A 22,467-nucleotide genomic window follows, 5' to 3' on the forward strand; every position below is an offset into this window, starting at 1 on the left:
TCTGTTAATGGATGATCATGGCTATGCCCCGATAAATCTTTATTAAAGACTCTGAAATTTGAATTCCATATCATTTTCAGGTTCACTAAAATGTTATTCTTGTTCTTTTTCCCCCTAACAATTTAAATGTGTAAAAATACATGGTAGTTCCCAGGCCATACTAAAACAGGTATTAGGCTGGATTTGACCATGAACCAAGGTTGACCAACTCACCACCTATATGGCTATTGAATATTGAAATTTAGCAAGTCTAGTGGATATGAGCTGAGAGTATAAAATAAACACCAGATTTTAGACTCTTAGTATAAAAAAATTATAAATGTCCCATTTAAAAAAATTGTTTCATTTATAATTTTTATTTTGATTATATTTCTAAAGAATGAGCTTTTGATGTGAATTAAACGTTATTCAAATTAAATTCACCTGTTTTGGGTTGTTCCCTCCCCTTCCCCTTTCTCTTAAGTCCTAGAAAATTTAAAATCACACATGTGGATCATATTATATTTCTGTATATTTCTACAATGCTACTTTAGAGGTAATAATATTTGGAGGTAAACAGATACCTGCTATATATAGATTTGTAAGAATTTAATGATTTATTAGATATTGAAGTAGAATAAAGAAGTCATTAGAGAACGATTGTGAAACCTGATCAAGTTTCAAAAGTAGAATAAATATTTTCCAGACAGAAAAAGGAAGCAAGGCATTTGAGATGCAGCTATGTGTTAGTGTATGCCAGGGAAATTAAACATTGCTTGTTGCTTGAAAATAAAATGTGATAGGAGAAGGCAAAGCACGATGGTCCACCAGATCATGATGAAGAAGATCACGGTGAATGAGGGTTCTGTCTGCCACACTGAGGGTATGAAATTATATCTGAAAAATGAAGCCACTGGTAGGTGTTAGGCAGCGATGGGCCCTGCCAAGTCACCCGGAATTGCCACGTTAGATGGTTAGAGGGCCAGAGGACCCAGAAATAAGTCTCATGGTTCTAGCTTGTGTTATTGGGAGAACAATAATATCACATAATTGATGACAAATAAATGTAGCCCTAGAGCAGTGGTCAACAAACTCATTAGTCAACAAGAGCCAAATATCAACAGTACAACGACTGAAATTTCTTTTGAGAGCCAAATTTTTAAACTTAAAACTTCTTCTAATGCCACTTCTTCAAAATAGGCTCGCCCAGGCCGTGGTATTTTGTGGAAGAGCCACACTCAAGAGGCCAAAGAGCCGCAGTTTGCGGCTATCCTAGAGAATACTGTTTTCTGTGGCATGATTGTAGGTTTATTGACTTTCTCAATTCATGGAGGGTGATATAGGCTGAGAGAATGCGGGAAAGTTCAAGTTTAGACACATGGGAACTTTGCAATTGAATAGCAGTAGTTTTTCTGATATGCGGACATTTCAGCTTAAAGCTCAAACAGGACTGAAGAGGGTCATAGACTCACAGATGCTGAAAATTGCCAAGTTACTTAAGTTGGGAGTCAGTCACTTGCCAGGTGCTTGAGTTCCTTGACTAACAGGCATTCTACACAGGCATCTCCAGGAAGACTGAATGTTCCCAGTAACAAGCAAGTCATCACCACTGCGATCTACAGGCATCATGACTATCAGAAAGTCATGCTCTGTGCTTAACATCAAACTCAGGAACCATTCAGAAATCCTTCCACAAGCTGGGCCCTCACCACATTTAATGTCAGGAATCCTAGTTAGCTATGCATTTCCAATGACTGCTATTGTATGGATGAGGTAAATCACTGGTAATTAGAATGATCCCAAGGACAGAGTTCTTTATTGGAGGAGTACTCAAAAAGGGTAAAGTTGCATGGCCAGCATGACTCAGTGGTTGAGAGTCCACCTATGAACCAGGAGGTCATGGTTCAATTCCAGGTGAGGTCACATGCCCAGGTTGCAGGCTTGATACCCAATGTGGGGTGTGCAGGAGAAAGCCGATCAATGATTTGCTCTCATCCTTGATGTTTTTATCTCTCTCTCTCTCTCCCTTTCTCTCTCTGAAATAGATAGATGATAGATAGATATGAAGAGTAGAGTTATGTATGACCCCTTTTCTTTGTGGTGAGCATGTCAGATGGCTCATGACTTCAAATACCAATGGGGCATCTTGACCTTGATTGTCTGGCCTGCTCTTCAAGCTTAATATGCCAATAGAAGATTTTTCTTCTCCAAATGCAAAAATGATGGGAAATGACACAATCATATCCATCAGGCACATTAAGTTAAAAGATTTTAACTCAAGGGACTAAGGCACTATTATTCTTTTTAACTCTCTATCAAATTCTTTCCTTCTGCCTTTTCTGCAGCCATTTTCTTTTTATTTAAATATATATTTTATTGATTTTTTTACAGAGAGGAAGGGAAAAGGATAGAGAGTTAGAAACATTGATGAGAGAGAAACATCGACCAGCTGCCTCCTGCACACCCTCCACTGGGAATGTGCCCACAACCAAGGTACATGACCCCGACCAGATCGAACGTGGGACCTTTCAGTCCACAGGCTGACGCTCTTATCCACTGAGCCAAACCAGTTAGGGCTGCCGCCGGTTTCTTATTCCATAATTGTTTTTCATGGTTTTTATTGTCTCCTCAATCATAGCTGATTTTTCGGTCTTCCTTAGATACCCCTTTCAGCATCTGGCCTTCAGGAGAGGTGTTTCAGTGTGTACCTTTGTTACCCTGTGGTCCCGTGGACAGCAGTGGTTTCCAGGGCAGGAAGTCGAAGGGGCAGGAAGGGAGAGCTACCGTCTAGGGGTGTCGAACTCAATCAGAGAAGGGGCCAAAATCTAACATCCAGCCTAAATCGCGGGCCGAATGGTTTACTGAACAGTCATAAACTGACAATGTCATAAACTGACAGCGGAGTGCAGTGATGACAGCGCGGTGCGGGCCACATTGCAAGGCCTGGCTGGCTGGATTTGGCCCGCGGGCCTTGTGTTTGACATATGTGGTCTAAGCTTTGGACTCTATTCCAATGAGTGTGGTTCTTTTTCTTTTCTTTTTTGTGGACTTGCAAGTAAGACTTCCTTACTGTTATTGTTCCACTGTTTAGAAACTTGGCCAATTATTTCATCTGGCTTCAAAATACTTACCAACTTAATTTTCCTCCTCTTTCCTTTCTCTTATCATGGAGTTATAACAGATGGTAAAATGGAAGATTCTGTGGAGAAAGCAAAATTGTTTTAAAAAAAAATTGAAATGCAGAATGTACCAAGGACAGGAGAGTTGTGCTATTCTAGGGGCGTGGCCCAGATCAGGGACATGAGGAAGGGATGTGGTTGAGAGAGAGTTGTAAGGTCACATCTTCAGAGAGAAATTATCAATGTTACTATCCCCCTTCCTAAAGTTGGGAGGGCTGTGGGGACTACATTTTTATCTCATGCCTTGTGAGAGGGCATCCGGAGGTCTGTGGGAGGTGTCTGATAGGTGTTCTTAAACCTAAGTGGGGCCAGGGGAGTGGACTGGTGCCTGATTCATCCCTGTGAAAACAGTAAAATACAAATGGAGGCAAGCCTGGCCGGTATGGCTCAGTTGTTGAGCATCAACCCATGCACCAAGAGGTCTTTGGTTTGATTCCTGGTCAGGGCACATGGCCAGGTTATGGGCTAGATCCCCATTAGGGAACATTCAGGAGGCAGCCAATCTATGTTTTTCTCTCATTGATGTTTCTCATCTGAATGGCTCAAAAATAGAAGTGTTGAACCCAGTTTCCCACCAAAGATGAGGGAGGAAGTAGCAAATTAAGGCATTCAAATTTTAGTTGATAAACCCTATTCATATTCCAAAATCAGATATTCTTTAGCTCCAAACAATGTAGAATCACAATACATTCCTAATAATAACAATAACAAAAATGTAAAACTTTTATAGAAACTTTTATTCCAAGAGTGAAACCACTTAGGTATGCAGTAATAAGCTAAATTTGAATCTAAAAGCATATGACCTGGTCCTTAATTTTGATTGCCTATACTGTTTAAATCTTTATTTTCTTTTGGAATTTAGCATGCTTCAGAATTTTTTCTTTCAATATTAATGTATTTATCCTATTTGAATTCAGCTATTTTAGAAACTCATATGATGGGCTGCTTTGCACTTTGATAATAATACTGCTCTTTTCAATATAATTACAAATATCTGTTATGGCATCTTTTTTAAACCAATGTTAATAATAATCGTGTTTGTTCACACAGAAACAATAACAGCAATATCACTAAGTTGAAGGAGACATACCTGTGTCCTTTTATCATAAGTTTTTATGCCAAAGTCTCTTTTGGTTTTTCTGGGCTATTGGCTATTTGTGTACCTTATAGTTTCAGTTTTCAGGGTTATATTTTTGTTTGTTTGTTTTGTTTTGTTTCTAATGCAGCAGGTGAGTTGCAATGTCAGGGTTACTCCTCTTACAAGGAGGAATTAGTTCAGGAATTGAGATTGCTTAGGAATTCTGAACAACATAATATGAGATGCCTAAATTTCCAAACCATAAATAATAAACTAAAGTTCAGAAGTTGATCTAGAAGTATTTTAGAGTTTTGTTATACAATAATAAGATTTTCCTCTCTGATTCATTTGAGCATTTTTGTTTAAAAGATTACTCTAAAAATATGGTTTGTTGTTGTTTTCATATCACACACATGCAAAACTTTACATACTGGAAGTTTGTTGCTAAAAATGTTATAGCATTTTTCAATGAATTCAGTAATTTTTGAATATTTCAGTAGTATGAAGGAGATTGTGGGAAACATTGAAATATTATCAATATATTTCATATACTCTTAATTCATTCACCAAATACTTATTGAGCACCCGGTATGCACGGTGCATAATTCTAATGTCAAGGGATTTAAAGACAATATTACCCACTTCATGGATTTCATATTTCAGGAAAGGAATATATTCCAGTAGCACACTTCATTTTTATATTTTTTCCTTGACTTTGAGAGAGTGAGGAAGGAAGAGGGAGAGGGAGAAAGACATTGATCAGATGCCTCCAGCATGCCCTCTAAGGCGGGGGGGGGGGGGGGGGTGGTGGTGGTGGTGGTGGGGAGGTATGTCTAGCTCGCCAACCAGGCATGTGACATGAACTGGAATCGAACTGGCAACCTTTCGGTGCACAGGACGACACCCAGTCAATGGAGCCATGCCGGCCAGGGCTCCAGTAACACCCTTTCAAGTGAAACATTAAAAGAACTACACTAGAACCATTCACTGAGCATTGTTTGATCACATTTTCTGTTAGTTTCAGAGTTCTGAGTGTGTTCTTAAAATGTCAAAAGCAACTAACTACTTTTGATGATTAACTTTCCTCAAGAATGTGAAATTGAAAAAAAAAAAAAACCCTGAAAACAAATATCTATACTTAGGTCTACATATCCTACTCAAATTGAAACCAAAGAAAGTTTTAGCCGCAATTTTAAAGTACCTGAGAAGTCACTGCTGTGCTGGCGGGCATTCCTGTAACGCGATTTCTTTGACTTCTCTTGGAGAAAAAGAAACCTTTTTTTCGAAGGCACTTCAATGTAGCATGTTAATTCAGCATTAATTATAGAACATGTCAAACTGTATTTCAGTCAAAGCTCCCTGTAAGTCTCCAGAGCTTTCTTAATGACAGTAATTATAGGTCATAAAAGGAGTCGTCTAAAATTAACATTTCTCTCATGTCTTGATGGGAAAATGTACATGGCTGCACCGTACAGATGTTTTGATTAGTAAAATTTACACTTCCTTTCTGGTTTCAATGCCTGTCAAACCCCCCATGCTCCGCAAGTCCTCGCTCAGCTCTGGGAGGAGATGAAGGTGCCTCTGAGGTGGGTGGAGAAGTTCTGAAAACCCTGCGCCCTGTGATTTTCTCCCGCACCTCAACAAAAATAAACCAACAGCTTCCTCCTCGATACATGCAAGGATTCTTTTAAAAGATGAGCAACATAAAAGTTCTTGGCTTCTAGGAAACTTCCACAGAGGAGGTTTGAAGAATTGCATTTGATGTGTGGGTCCTAAATGGAAATTTTCAAATGGAGAAGAGCATGGAGTCAACTTATATGCTGACCGAAGTCTCCAGGTAAACCATGTTTCATCACCTGCTATCGGAAAGCACACACGCAATGTGCTCCATCCTGAACTGTCCAAGTTTACTTACGAGGAAATGAGAATGGAAACATCCCGGTTTAAACAATGTTAATATCATCAAACATCCAGGGAAATATAACAAATTAAAAGAGAATCACTTCGAAGAATAAAAGGCCTACACCTTAAGTAATAATAAATCTGATACTTGACATTCATCTCCCTGGAAAATAAAATTAGGTAAACTTGTGCAAGGGCATTTGGAACCTCCGATGCGGTTTATTAATAATTTCCTGTTTTCATATCAGAAGCTCATATGATCTGGTGGCAGCCACAGTAGACCTCCGCAGATATTTAATAAAGCTGCCATCCATAATCCTCTCTGATTACCTCTAACCTTTCCTCTAAACACACACGGTGCAGTCACCCCTCCGAAGGACAGCACCGAGTCACCTGCTAGGCTGTTTGACAGCTTATTCTGCTGCATCAAGCTGGCACAAAATTACTTTTTCCAAATCCATCTCTAGTTAATAACCAAAAGTAATAATGGTGTTCAGCATGTGTAATATCCCAAGAAGGCAAAATGAGGCAACAGAGGGGAAAAAAGATTAGAGAGTGATTATCATGGAAGGAAGATGAAAAACAGAATCTTGTAACACAACAACGTTTCCGTTGCAACGCCACGTGGCGAGGTCTCCGTATCACAGGACAAAATGCGCAGTGCGGGCCGGGAGACACGGAAGACATCGCCTATTGTACTTGCAACTAGGCATGTGGCTATTCTCATTCACACAGGGTGGCATTTGAGCATTCTCTGAGTTATTCTGAGACATTCTCTTGGGAACAAGAAATGACTCACCTTTAGTGGAACATGTCTAGTTAATGGAAATGTATTGCTTTGCTCTCACCTATGGTTTGTAAAAATAATAAGGCATTTTGCTTATAGAACAGATCAGACTAACCTTAATCCAAATTTACAAGCACACCAAATCCAATTCAATCTATTTTAAAAAGATGAAACACCAAATTAAAAGTCTGAACCCTCAATTGAAAAAAAAATAGATTTTTTTAAATCATATAGGCAGGGTCCAGTCAGTATATACATTTGTTCTCATTAATAACAGCGGAATGACCTTGTTATGGGGCTGAGTCTGGCTGTGACAATTACTAGGGAAGAGGTGAACGTGTTTTCTTCCTTTCTTAGCTCCTTGCTTTCTATTTTTATTTTCTTCCTACTTCCCACCAGTTCCTCTCACTTTGTCTTTCTCTTCTTTCTCTTTGCCTGTTTCTCCTACTTCCCTTTCTTCCCTCTTTCCTTCTACAATATTTTGCAGAAAGGCTTTATGTATTTTACACTGGGGTCCCAGGGCACAAATTTGTGCACAGGTGGGTATTCCTTGGCCTGGCTGGTGATTGGGGCTGATCGGGGCAGTGGGAGGTTAGTTCAGCCGAGGGGCCACAGGAGGTTGGCCAGCCAGCTGGGGGAAGGGTTTTGCAGGAGGTTGGCTGTGGGAACGCACTGACCACCATGGGGCAGCTCCTGTGTTGAGCGTCTGCCCCCTGGTGGGTCAGTGCTCATCAAAGTGACCAGTTAACCAGTCTTTGGTTGTTTGGTTATTCAATTGTTTGGTTGTTCAGTTGTTCAGTCACTTAGGCAACTAACATACTACCTATATAATAATTCTATATTCTAAATGGTCTCAGATCTAAAAAAAAAAAAAATCATGATTAAGTTAAAGACTTTTTTAAAAAAATCAAAGATGTCCACATATGTTTATATTTCACATATATATAAATAATGGGACCACACACACACACACACGTGCGCGCGCACGTGCACATACACATACACACACACACAGATGAAAGGTGTTTCTCACTGCTAATCCTTGCTCTATATATCGGACATTGCAACTGATACCTTGAGTGTCCAGTAGGACTCTAAATCTGCTTCCTTCATAGGGTCTGTGTCTTCTTGGTAATTTGAATTTCTTTCCAGGTGTTCATGATTGAAATGGGACCATGTTCTTTGACACACACCCCCTTCACTAGCCCCTTATCTAATTCTTCTCAGGGCTACTTTTTAAATGTTATTTTTATTGAATTTATTGGGGTGACATTGGTTAATAAAAATATGTAGGTTTAAGGTGTACAGTTCTGTAACACATCAGCTGCACCTTGTATTGTGTACTCACCATTCCAAGTCATGTCTCTTTCCTTGTCTTTGAAGCCATCCACTGACTTCTCTCCACTCCTCTGCCACATATCAGCCAAAGCCACCCTCATTACTACTTAGCTAGCAGCTAGACCAGCTGAATGACCTCCTGTACCTCTTTTTTATCCAGACTGAACCTGACATTCTCTGCAGGGCAATCTTCTGCAATGCAAACATCATGTCCCTTCTCTTTCGGAAGCTCTTCAGGCACCCATTGCTTTTGGGATACCACAGACATCCTTGTGATGAATGACTATGAGGAGACGGATGATTTGGCATCTGCCCACTTCCCCGGCCTTTCCCTAGCTCATTCACCAGCGTTCATGATATCCAGCCATGTGGCCATTCTGTTCTGTTTCTCAGCCTTTCTCGTTGGCTGCACCCTCTTTGGGGGAAGTGCCCTATTCTATTCACCTGTCATTCCCTTACTCATCTTTGGGATTCTGTTTAAATTTGACTTCTTCGGTTACGCTTTCTCTGACAGCCCAGTCTAGTTCACTCCCCTACGTTGGCTTTCACAGACACATGCAAGTTTCCTTTGTAGAAATCCTTGCATTTCTAATGGAGTATATTGTCCATATCCTTCTGTGTCTACCAGCAGAATGAAGGCAGGGAGAAGTCTTGTTCTCTTCTGTGTCCAACTTGCCTACTCAGTGCCTAGCACCTAGGAGCTTCTCAATAAATATATTGTTAATGAATTTACTGAGTGTATGTGTTTTCTCTCATCAAGCAGATTAGTCATTGCAAGGGTTGGTCTAAAAGAAAGGTAATCATTGTGCAGAAGTGTTTGTGCATAGTATCTCCCTTAGGTTGGATTGCCCAGAAATGGATCTGGGACAGGATTTGTATGCAAGTGGTTAATTAAAAAGTGATCCTAGGAGAGACCAGGAAGGAATTGAGAGGAACAGCAAAAAGAAGGTGGGAGGCAAATAAGCATGGAAGGGATTTTAGGCCAAGTCCCTCCCTCAAAGGCTAGGTTCAGTCGGCCTTGCATGAGATCTATAAAGTGCAAGTGATTCCTCAGCTTTGTCCCTTCCTGAGGCAACTGGACTTGTGGAGTGATGTGAAGTCAGGCACCTCCCCTTCCCTGCCAGTGGATAGAAAGCGATTCACAGCAGTGGGCTGTTCTCCGAAGAAGAATAAAGGGCAGTTGGTCACGATACTGCATTTTAACTATAGCCCGCTGGTAGCTGCCCTTGTATGTAAATGTTTTGAATATTTCTAGCTGATTTTTTAAAGTGATATAAACCGGGGTGTCCTTCTGTGGTTAATCATATAAGGTCTGATAACTTTTTTAAAAATGTATCCTACCATCTTGTCCCTTGAAATGTCTTTCCACTCTTCAGTAGAAAATAATTTTTATTTCCTATAATTCTGTATAAACATTGAAGCAATAGTTTAATACAATACCCCTGAAGACTGTTACCCATAAACTAAGTTCCATTTGTGAGCTCAGGATCAATGGTAGGCCTTGGTGTGCAGATTCAAAGCAATATTCAATTATATTAGTTTAAAATCAACATTTAGGGCTTTGAACAAGTCTGATGCACCCTCGTTCCTGTGTTTCATCTACCTCTTGATTGAGAAATCCCCGAAGTTTCCTTAAACTTGACTCCCTACCCCAGGGATGAAATGGTTTTAAGTTGACTCAGGGAATATTTCTAATAGATACAATAATACCTCTCTGGTTTCTGTCATTCTGTACCAATAATAAAAGAGAAACTTTCTGAGCAAGGAAATTAAACTCAAAAGTAAAATAAGTTAGTTATCCAAAGGATAATTTGAAGATTTCAAAATTTAATTTCAAATTAATGTAAGCTGGCATATACTATAGTATCTGATACCAGGGAACTATAAGGGTTTTGCATATGTTCCAAACTTAATTACTTTATTTTATTAATGCTGTTATAAAAGAAGGGGGTTTATTTGGAGTTTTACAATCTCATTTGGCATAGAACAAGTATAGTATCATTCTGGGGTTTTGGAATATTACTAGAAGCTAGGACCTCTGAGAGAGGTATATCCCAGCCATCAAGTCCAAATGCATCCCCTCACAGTCTTTGAACACATGAGCTAAGCAATCGGGCTGTTTTCAATGCAACTTTAAGCTGACACAAGATAGTTGTCTGCTTAGAAATAGAAAGTCACTGGATTATAGAACAGGTGAAATCCTGCCAGATAGGTATATGCGAAGGAAGGGAGGGAGGGAAGGAAGGGAAAAGAATTGAGAACACCATTTTTAGTATTAGGAATTTACACTTAAAATAATAATGATGGTAATTGTTCATATTAGACACTAGGCTAATAAGTGCACATTTTCTTCCTTTACATTCTCACAGCAGCCATGTGAGTTATGTTACTTTTATTCTAGACATAAAAAAGCCTTAAGTTCAGAAACTTTAAGCAACTTGTCTCAGTTCTTACATATACTAATTGTTTAGAGCTTGACTTGAGTTGTTTGAATTGAGAATTAAGTCTTATCTATTATTACATAGTGCCTTTTATATTATAAATTAGGCAACTAAAGAGCCATTTGATTTATAATTTAACTATTATTGCAAATTGCATATCAGTGGAAGACTCATTAAACATTCGGAATAAACCTAAGGACAGTCACTATGATATATATTTTAGGGTTATGAAAGAATCTACAAATAAAATAATACTAGTGAAACACAAAATCATTTAACTCTGAAACTAATAATTCATAAAATTGCAATACATTTGGACAATAATTTCATATTTTCAAAATGTTAACAACCTATATGCCATAGGCATCAGTAGATTATTATAAAAATATAACTAGTCAATACCCGTTTTTAAGATTTATTTTCTTGAGCCATCTTGCCTAATAATAGACAAACATGTCAATTGACCATATCTCCGCTAAGAGCCACCAGCCAATCAGGAGGGATATGCCAGTAAATCCAACAAAGATGGCGGTTAATTTGCATACATAGGCGCCCAGTGATGGGGCAGGACGCAGGCATTCTGCCCCACCCCCGGTCTCTCAGGGCCTCCGGGCAGCATGGGAAAGTGGGGCTGGAGCAGAAGGAGGCTGGGCCGGAGCGGAAAAAGGTGGCTCTGAGGCCCAAGCAGAAAGGGACTGGCCAGAGTGAAAAGGCAGTGCAGGTAGCCAGGGAAAGGAAAGCCCATTCTAGCACAAATCTTTGTGCATCGGGCTTCTAGTCTATAATAATAAAAGTGTAATATGCTAATTAGACCAGACATCCTTCTCGATGTCCTTCTGGACAACCTCCCAGGTGAAGCCAGGGCTGTGAGGAAGCCCAGGTCCCAGGTGCCTGCTGGTGGCCGGAGGGAAAATTCGTACCAGAGTAGGGCTTCCTTCCCCAGCTGCCAGCACCAGCTTTCCTCTGGCCCCCGGGCCTGGCCTTCCCTCAGGGCACCCCAGGCACCTGGGACCCGGGCTGGCTTCCCTCCTGCCCTGGCTTCCTGAGGAAGGATGTCTGGAATGACATCCTGTCTAATTTGCATATTGCCCTTTAATTACTATAGATAGGCTCATCATAGTCACCCCAAACTTATCTAATTAAAGACATTGCTCTTCTTTTATAATTTTCCCATAGAAATAGGAGTAGCATTTCTGACCCAATGTAAATGTAAAGATACATATTGCTTTAAATGTAAAGAATTATAGGTCTGTTTTTGTTCATCAGTTTATTTTGTTCAAAAATAGATTCAGAGTCATGGAAGCATAGAACAGACTGTCAAACCTCAGAGGGAAGGTGGGAAGGTGGGTGGGTTAGGAGAGATCAACCAGTGAACTTGTGTGCATGTCTGCATAACCCTTGGATACAGTCAATGGGGTGGTGATGGCCTGGGGTGGAAGGCAGGGGTGGGTTAGAAGTCAAAGGGGGAAAAGCTAGACATCTGTAATACCTTCAAGAATGAAGTTTTAAAACAGAGTTAATATAATTTTTTTAAGTTCTAAATGATAATTAAGACCACACATTGAAACAGTTAAATGTGCTACTTTGTTTTGTAGCATACCATCTTCACTAAGGATGAAAATGGATTGTTTAAATGACTTTCTGCCATGCATTTTTTCAAAAAGAACATTTACATAGGCAAATATGTTTATAGTAGTTGCATTTTAAAAATTGAAATGAAAAAATGTCCTTTAAATTTGCCATTCTCCAAAAGCATTCTGCTCACTGTTTTGTAACACTTCTGCTCAATACAATGCATCATTATTATTTTAATACACAGACTTTCCTACTGAACTTCCAGTGATATCTGAAGAGCATAATTACAGTTCTGCTATCACACATTAATTTTATTTTATTTTTTTCAAAATAATGCACACAGTTCCAGTAATGCCTCTGGATAATATATGCTTTCTCTGTAATGCATTAATGCAATTGGCTAGCGGCTTTTTCTTGGACTTCGAATTTGTGATTTTAAAAAGGCAAATATAGCAATTAAGAACCCAGAAGAAATCCCTCATCAAATTAGAATCAGCTGACAAATTTGAACCTGAGCTAATTAACTGTGCTCTTAAGAATTTTTTCTGAGAAATGAACTCAATTTAAACTTAAATTAATTAAATTAAAATATATTCTAAAATCTGATAGATCAAAACCCATTAATTTTAGTTTAGCTGGTTCAATCCAGCCAAGTCTTGTGCTCTGATCTGTTATATGTCTCACCCCCGTTAATATTACAAAGTCCAGGGATCATGCACTCAAGTGTCAGATACCATTAACGTGGCCTAATAAAACCAGAGGTAGTGCTGCTATAACCCAGGCATAAATGAGTGGAGAAACAAAGCCGCCCCTTTCTTTTTAAGGTAGCTGTAGCAACTTGACTGGTACATAAAACAAAGGACATTTGGGGCTGTACTATTTTAATTGATATTTTACAGAGAGTAAGAGAGAGGGATAGAGAATTAGAAACATTGGTGAGAGAGAATCATCAATCAGCTGCCTCTTGCACAACTCCTACCAGGGATGTGCCCGCAACCAAGGTACATGCCCTTGACCGGAATCGAACCTGGGACTCTCAGTCCACAGGCCGACGCTCTATCCACTGAGCCAAACCGGTTTAGGCATGTACTTTTTTAATTTATGTTACAAACTTCCTCTTCAGACACACAGTTTTTTGTTGTTGTTGTTTGTTCATTTTGTTTTGTTTTGTTTTGTTTTGTTTTGTTTGGGTCTGGTCCTTTTCTCCTTATATACATGTTGGCCTTGTCACTGTCTAAAATAGGACCAAGGTGAGGTAGAAAACAGCAACCTATTTTATTCAATTTTTTAATTTACTAGTATTATCATATGAAGATTCTAAAAAGTTGAGGAAGAAAATATTAATAAAATGTCAAAAACCAAATATGTTTAATGAGAGACTAACAGGGAGATAAAAGACCACTAGGCAGGTTAGTGAGAATGTAAACCACATGCACAAGTTCCCTCACTAGTCCCCGGGCTTCAGGGGAGATACTGTGGGAGAATGGTTATTTCACCTGCACCTCATAGTGACCTCATTGTGATGGGGTAAAGCTAAGCCTCCATCTTCCAGGACAGTGCTGTTTCTGCCTGCTATTCTGGGAACAGCAACTATGAGCAGCGCCTTGATTTGGACATAATATCATATAGGTGCTTAATTATAGGATCCCCTATTTAGAGAAGTCTGTTCAATTGCATGACTGACAGTCATATATTGTGAATTCCCTCCCAAAATCAGAAAAGTCATAAGATTCTCAGAAAGTTAGAAATAAGCTAAGATGACTAGACTAAACTGAATGTCTCTTGGTGAACAGGGAGAATTCCACTTCTTTACAGCTTTTCAAAAAGTCTCTACCTACGCAGAGGAGAGGTTTGAACACACTTCTGCAGGTGGGAGGGCCGGCCTCAGGAATCCAGTTCCGTGGTCCACAGAGCAAAGTACGAGAACTTGGTTCTAGTGATCTTCAATTTTATCTCCCTTTTCCCATCACTCTTTTTGTGCATGTTTCACAATGTATGTAATGTAAGAGTTCAATAGAATTTAAGTAAATTTTAATAAAACATACTGAAGGTACAATCATAAAATCTATTCTGATGGGCTAGATCCGTGGTCGGCAAACTACAGCTCCTGAGCCAAATGCGGCTCTTTGGCCCCTTAATGTGGCTCTTCCACAAAATATCATGGCCTGGGCGAGTCTATTTTAAAGAAGTGGCATTAGAAGAAGTTTAAGTTTAAAAAATTTGGCTCTCAAAAAAAATTTCAATCTTTGTGCTCTTGATATTTGGCTCTGTTGACTAATGAGGTTGCCGACCACTGGGCTAGACAAACAAATTGGTTTTGACAATGCTCACTGCCATGTGCTGACCTTTTATCAAACACTGGAAAGACTATGGACAATAAAGCAGTCAGAGAAAGATAAGTATCACATGACCTCACTCATTTGTGGAATATAATGAACAACATAATCTGATGAACAAAAATAGAACCAGAGTCATAGAAACATTGAACAGACTGTCCAGCCTATTAGGGAAGGTGGGGTGGTGAATGGGTAAGAGATTGACCAAAGGATTTGTATGATGCATATGAGTGTAATCAATGGACACAGACCAGGGGAGCGGGGGAGGGCTTGTGCTTGGTGGTGGGGGCAGATGGGAGGTGGTAAATGGGAGAAAAAGGAGACATGTAATATTTTAAACAGTAAAGAATTTTTTTTTAAAGCACTATAGACACCAAGAGAACATAACCTGTCCCTAATCTGCTATTTAAAGACCCCAAGACAGTACCTGGAACATTTGACAATGTTATATTACCATCCTATCTAATAAAGGGGGAACATTCAAATTGACCATCACACCATCACAAAATGGCAATGCCCACAATGGAGGCAGGGTTTCCATAACACAAGATGGCTGCACCCACTGCAGAGACTTAGTTCCCCCAACAAGCCTTAAGGAGCAATCAATAGGGACCTGATGCTGCCTGGTCCCGGGCCAGGGCAGGGGAAGAGAGCCTGTGTCCCTTGCCTAGTGGGGCTTGACCAGGAACCTCAAGTCATGCTCCCCAACCCCAGTGTCAGGCAGGGGGAGTTTAGGCTGTGCTCCCCTCCCGCGCCCCTGACACCGGGCCAGAAGACCTCAGGCCATGGCCCTTACCCAGCAGGCTGCTTTCCCCGCCCCAGCACCTGGGGACTTGAGGTTGCACCCCCCTGCCTGGTGCTGGGCCAATGAACCTGAGGCTGCACCCCTTGCCCAGCGGGGCTTGATGGGGCAGGGCCGGACAGGTCTGGATCTCACCCAGTGGGGGTGGGGCTCACCTGTCGCAGGCTCCAGATTCTGACAGGAGGAAGATTTTCAAATACATTTTACTAATTTTACTAATTTTCTTTTTCATCTTTGACACTTGTATTATAGAGAAAGGGCAAATAGCAATATTTAAATATTTCCTCTAATCCCCTTTTAATGCACATGAATTTTATGCACTGGGCCATTAGTCAATAATATTCTGTAAAAATAAAAACAGTGTCATGCCTACCTTTTCTTTCACTGTTTGTGTTTGGTGTTATATCTAATACTAAGAGGTCCGATGCTGTGAAAGTCATGCAAGTGTAGGCCTTCCTTCCCCCAGCTGCTGGCACCGGCCTCCCTCTGGCCCCCGGGACCCGGGCTTCTCTCCTCGGTCATCAGCAGGACCCCAGCTGGCTTCCTTCCGGCCCCAGCTTTGTCAGGAAGGACCTCCTGTCTAATTAGCATGTTACCCTTTTATTATTATAGATTCTTAGTTAAAAGTAGCTGAAGTTAAGTTTCCTATGCAACAGAAGTCAAATGTTATCCCTATGATCTAGCAAAAGGTTAAAATTAGAAAATTTAAAAGGGCAACATTGCTTAGACACTAAAGTGCTTAAAAAGTCATTAGGAGAATAACTAAAATTATGACAAAGGCCATTAATATTTAACCTTACATCAGCTCATGCAACGATGCTGTTTCATTTATTCTGTTAAGTATTTAGCATAGTAGGTTTTTAAAGAGTAATGAGATGAGAAATACTACAGCTTTAATGTTGAAACATTCCAAATTCCTGGGCATCTTAAATTTAGAGTCAGATTATAAAATTTACACTAGAGGCCTAAAGCACAAATTCATGCATGGGGGTGGAGAGCAAGGGGAGGGACCACAGGAGGTTGGCCGATGGGCCCAAGGAGGGGGCTGGGCCTCAGCCCCCTGGGAAAGGAGCTGCATCTGCCATCACCCAACCCCCACTTCCCTAGCGATGGGCCCAAGGAGGGGGCTGGGCCTCAGACCCCTGGGAAAGGAGCTGCATCTGCCATCACCCAACCCCTACTTCCCTAGCCCAGCCCAGGCTCGAGGGCCCCAGGCAGGGTCAGGAGAGGTGGCAACAGTCGCTGGGTTGGGTGCGGAAGGATGGACGCCTGAAGCTGCCTCCACCACCACCACTGCTGCCCTGCACATGATGCAGTTCCCTGCCTCCTCCCTTCCTCCTTCCTTAACTGCTGCCTGTGCCACCACCATGGTGGGCAGGCGGCCCCCAGGAAGGGAGAAGAAGGGAGCAAGATAAACCCTTGTGTCAAGGGCTGACTTTCAATAGACAGCAGCAAGGGAGCTGCTCTGCTACATACGAAACCCCAACCCAGAAGCAGGTCTCTATGAATGGTTTAGCCCCAGTGGCCAATGGGGTCTGCTGGCCAGTGGGAGGGGCCATGGGAGGGTGGGGGTGGGAGCACGCTGACCACCATGGGACGACTCCTGTGTTGAGCATCTGTCCCCTGTGGTCAATGCACGTCCACATAGGGACTGGTCAACTGGTCATTCAGATGTAATGGTCACGTGGGCTTTTATATATTTGGATAGTGCCTTTATTAACATACTTTTCAGTATGAGAATTCTTCACTCTTTGGAATAGATACTGAGGCAATAGTGTTCATGTATATTGAGTTCCTGTCTCTCTATATGAAGAAACTGCAAATTTTGCCACATTTGGTGCATGGCAATTTTTCGACACTTCAAGTTTCTATTTTTACTCAAAGGAATATAATGTGTAACTCAAACACTTTAACTACAGATATGGTTTTTTACTGTCAACTTATCAGACGGAATTTCTTTTAACATCAGCAAAAAACTGGCACCCAGAAGAGAGACCATAAGTACATAATAATGCATTCTCTAGTGCCAATTTCATACCAAATACTGAAAACAAAGCAAATAAAATCACATGAAGCCATCTTTAAGAACCCGTAATTTAGTGCCTACTACAACAGGATAGGTTTTATATAGTTACAAAATTAAACCTAAGTATAATTTTCATAGTCTGTACAGAATTCTTCCCGTGAAAGAAGCACAGCCCTAAGAGGGACCTCTGTATGGACTTTGAGGGGGAAATAAGTCAAATGTCTTGTGACAGCCTATGTTACTGATCATAGGAGTTCAAATATCCTAAAGGCTAAAGAAAAATATGTTTGATTTTGTACTTTAATGAAAAATTGAACAAAAGTACTACAAATAATTTATACCCCTTTCAAAACTGTTTTACCTTTTTTCAAGGGTCTGAAAAAATTAAAACAAACAAACAAAAAACACAGAACTTTCCTCAAGAAAATATAAATCCATATAAAATTCTTTAAATGATTACAATGAGATATATTATTTTTTACTCAAAATGCCATTATTACAATTAGTTAAGGTAAAAATTGTTAACAAAATTAATAGTGTATGGTGCTATAGTAAATATGGCATTTTAAAAACAGATATGTGTACTAATGGAGAAAGAAAAAAAAAGGAAAGATTTTTATCTTCCTAAACTTGTTTGTGTTTTGTTATGATCAAAGTTTGTCAATAGAAACTGGTTTAATTATGTACTAAGAGCATAAATTGCATAATGAGCCTGAAATCTATGATGTCTACAGAGACAAATATCCATTGACAAATTGATAAATATTAATTTCCTGGATTCCAAAACACACTTTTAATTAAAATTTTCAGGAAAAAAGCAAAGAAGCAAAAGTACTGTGATTATGCATATATTTACCACAGTAAGCTACAAGAATGTTAAAATGTTGAAAGTGGTGAGCTTTGAATTGTGGGAATATAGTACATCTTTATATATTTACTTGGGTCTCTGCTTTTTAGAAGACATATATAATGCTGTAGATGTGCATAGATAAATAGACTTTCCTTCTTTTCTAGTGTGAACAGTATAATTTTGATTTACTCTTATTCTGTTCAAGTCAAACCAAGAGATATGGGCTTGGATTCTGGGCTGCCACTGTCTGAGTGAGTGACCTTCCCTGGTGGGTCACTTGCCTCTTTGACTTTCAGTTTGTAGCCTGTACTAAAGGAGCTGTGCAATGCCAGTCTTATTCTCAGATCAGTTGAAAGAGTGGAGTGACAGGATTTGGTGCTAGTTTTGTTCCTTAGGGGGAGGAATCAATGCCATTTTTGAGGGAATCATGGCAGGCAAAGCATTGTGTTGGGCAGTGATGGAACTCATGGTCAAGGTAAGCAGTGGGTGATGAGGGACTATGATGGGGGCTGTCAGAGTAGGCACCTGGGGCCCAGAGAGGGAGCAGGCACAGAAGAAGCTAAAGGGAAGGAGGCGTACACTCAGCCAGCAGGAAGGGTGGCTCAGTAATAACTGTTCCCAAGCCATAAGTGTTCACTACTGCTGGGCAGAGAATAGGGTGTGTAATATGATAGCAAGGACCAAGGGTGGACCTTCAAGCAACCATTAATTCTAAAATGCATTCTCTCCATAATTGCTAGTGAAAATAAAATGGTCAGAAACCCAATCATCTCATTTCAAGGGTAACTCCTAGGATACAAAAAACATGTAATTTGTGATATGATTTGCAATGAACAAAACAAAAAACAGATGTGTTGTCTTTGGGGAAGAGAGTATAACACAGTCTGTGGAAAGATTTGAATTGCCCAGTCTTAAACCTACCCCATGATGTTGCTGTGTTGAATAAATAAGATAATACAGTTAAACTAGAGGCCTGGTGCATGAAATTTGTGCAGTTGGGGGTGGTCTCTCAGCCCAGCCTGTGCTCTCTCAGAGTCCAGGAGCCCTACAGGGATGTCTGTCTGCTAGGTTAGGCCCGCTCCCTGCAGGAAGTGGGCCTAAGCTACCAGACGGACATCCTTAGCACTGCTGTGGAGCCAGGAGAAGCTCCCGCCACCACCACTGCACTCACCAGCATGAGCCCTGCTTCTGGCTGAGAGGCGCTCCCCTCCGTGGGAGTGCATTGACCACCAGGGGGCAGATCCTGCATTGAGCATCTGCACTCTGGCAGTTAGTGCACATCATAGTGACTGGTCGTTCAGCTGATCAGTTGATTTGCATATTAGCCTTTTGTTATATAGGATAAATTAGCACAATGTTCAGCACATATTAAGTGTTTTAAAAATGCTTTAATTAAATTTATTGGTTAATAAGATTATATAGGATTCCAGTGTATATTTCTATAATATATCATCTGTATATCGCATTGTGTGCCCATCACCCAAAATGAAATCTTATATCACCATATACTTGAACCTGTTTACCCATTACTATGCCCTTATTTCCTCCCCTCTGGTAACCACCATACTGTGGTCTGTATCTATGAGCATTTGCTTGTTTTTCTTGTTTGTTAATTCGTTGTTTTCAGTTTTATATCCTACATATGAGTGAAATCATATGGTTCTTGACATTTTCTGACTTATTTTGCTTTGCATGATATTCTCAGGACCCGTCCACATTATCACAAATGGAAGTATTTTATCTTTTCTTATGGCTGAGTAGTATTTCATTGTACAATAGATAGGTACCACACCTTTTTTATTCAATCATTTATTAAGGGAAACTTTGGTTGATTCTGTGTCTTGGCCACCATGAATAATGTGGCAGTGAACATGGGGTTCACTTCTCTTACAGATAAGTGTTTTCAATTTTTCAGGGAGATACCTGGAAAGGGGGTTGCTGTGTCATAAAGTAACTATTCTTAATTTTTTGAGGAGCCAACTAACTTTTTCATAGTGGCTGTACCAGTTTATATTCCCACCAGCAGTGAACAAGGGTGTCCTTTTATCTACAAGTTCTCCAACACTTGTATTACTGGTCTTATTTTAATAGGTGTGAGGTGGTATCTCACTGTAGTTTTGATTTGCATTTTCCTAATTTCTAGTAATCTTGAGCATCCTTTCACATCTCTGTTGGCCATTTGTCTGTCTTCTTGGAGAAGTGTCTGTTCAGGTTCTCTGTCCATTTTTTAATTGCATTGTTTGTTTGGTGTTGAGCTATAGGAATTATTTACATATTTTGCATAAAATGTTATTTTCAGTTAAAACAGTTAGAAAAGTGAAGTTGATAAGTGAAGAAGCAGAACAATAAAACTTATGATGAGGAGAAAAAACTTATGATACTGAATCAAAACTAAAACAGATATCAGCCTTTGAAAAGACATTAAGAGTAATTTCTGAATCCCATATAATCAAAAATTTAAGTAGATACATGCATAGTATTAAAAAATTAAATAAAGTCTCTAGAAATGAAAACTGGAGTGTCTAAGATCAAGCATATACTAAATACCTGTATTAAATTCCTATTTTAAAAATACTAATTACCTTTACTAAATCATTTACTACAGCTTCTACCTTCAGAAATGAGAAAAAAATGAACAAATATAACTGTAAGTAATCAAAAGTCAGGCAATAATAAAATCAGAAAAGATATCAATGAAATAGAAAGCCAAACAAGAGAGAAATATCAATAAAAATATAGTTCTTTGAGATCAATAAATTGATAAACAGTTAGCTAGACCAATAAGAACAAAAAGATAAAAGACATAAATTACTGATATCATGATTAACAACCGTGACATTTATACAGATTCTTCAGATATTAGAGGAAAATGAAATATTATGAAAAATGTTTTAATGTTGATAAATTTTAAAACTTAGATAAAAGGGAAAATATGTTGAAAGACAAGAACTACCAATGTTCATTCAAGAATTATATACCCAGTACAGCCTTATACCCATTGAACTAATTATTAAACCTTTTTCAAACAAACCAACAAACACAACTTAAGTTCTAGGTGATTTCTGAAGGAAACACACCTACCAGTCAAAGATAAAATGCTACCAATGCTATGAGAACTCAGAAAAAGTTGAAGAAGTGGGAGTACTTTCTAATTCATTTTATGAGACCAGCTTTACTCTGACCTCAAAACCAAAGACACTTCCAAGTACTAACAACTTGTATCCTCCAGAAACATCAATGCAAAAATTCTCAGCAAAATTTGGGGAAATGTAATGTATAAAGTGATGGTCTTTGAATGGATGATACTCATTCATTTTTAATTGCCTGCATTTTAGGTCAGGAGATAACTCTCCGTGGGTTTCTTTGGCTTCTGAATGTCTTAAGAGTGAGGCATGATATTTGTTCAGGAATATTTTTTCAAGGATATAGCAAACAGCCCAGGAAGACACAGAGAGTGTCTCTCTTTGGGTCAAAGGTCAAGTTTTCTTTCCTTGACAAGACTCCATAGTTTTTATCTTTGGAGCCACAGGCAGATTTCCTTACTCATCAGTATGAGAAACACACTGTCTCCCTCCATGTTACTAGTAGATATCAGGCAGGTTTACCAACCATGAGAAAAGATAACAGCCTTCTAAATGCAGTCACATTCTCCAATAACATGATCCTCAGTGTGTTCAATGTCATGTGCTCCTCTTTGCTTTGCATGGTGGGAAATGAGACTTGGGGCACTGGTACTGATACCCTTGTCCTCAGTTGTGATAAACTACTCTTTGTTTCTGATCCAGGAGTCTCACTGACAGCTACCTGTACCAAAGGAAGTTTGGCGGGTTCGTTAGTAATATCTCGGACCATTTACAGTTCTTGACACCACTTTCCATCAAAATAGGTGCAATTCCTTTGAAAACTTAAGGGCCGATAATAATCCATTTATTATGATCTCCATTAGAGATAGGCCCCTCCCACAAACGTCTTCAGAAGCTCTTCTCTATGAGGAGAAAAAACTTATGATAAACCCCTTGAAAGCTGCTTGCCATTAAGATTTTTAGAGCTACAATGTTTAATAGGGAAATTCTGTGGAGCATATCCTTACAATATTTAATTTTTATTTTTCTATCTGAAAGTATCCATAAAACACTTCCTTAAAATTCTTGACAGTTTTAGAAAAGGTCTTACA

At 39.6% G+C, this 22,467-nt stretch overlaps 1 long non-coding RNA gene across 2 annotated transcripts in view; it reads right to left on the reverse strand.

The window, feature by feature from the left end:
• LOC311612266 overlaps nt 1-22,467 on the reverse strand; it is a 50,101-nt gene that overhangs the window by 7,694 nt on the left and 19,940 nt on the right. For both annotated transcript variants that reach the window (XR_014793264.1, XR_014793265.1), the window contains exon 3: nt 3,111-3,178. This is a non-coding gene — a long non-coding RNA (uncharacterized lncRNA). The remainder of the gene's footprint in view (nt 1-3,110; nt 3,179-22,467) is intronic.

The sequence above is a fragment of the Pipistrellus hanaki genome (genome assembly GCF_964339955.1).
Source record: "Pipistrellus hanaki genome assembly, chromosome: 17".
In the NCBI taxonomy this organism is placed as follows: Eukaryota; Metazoa; Chordata; class Mammalia; order Chiroptera; family Vespertilionidae; genus Pipistrellus; species Pipistrellus hanaki.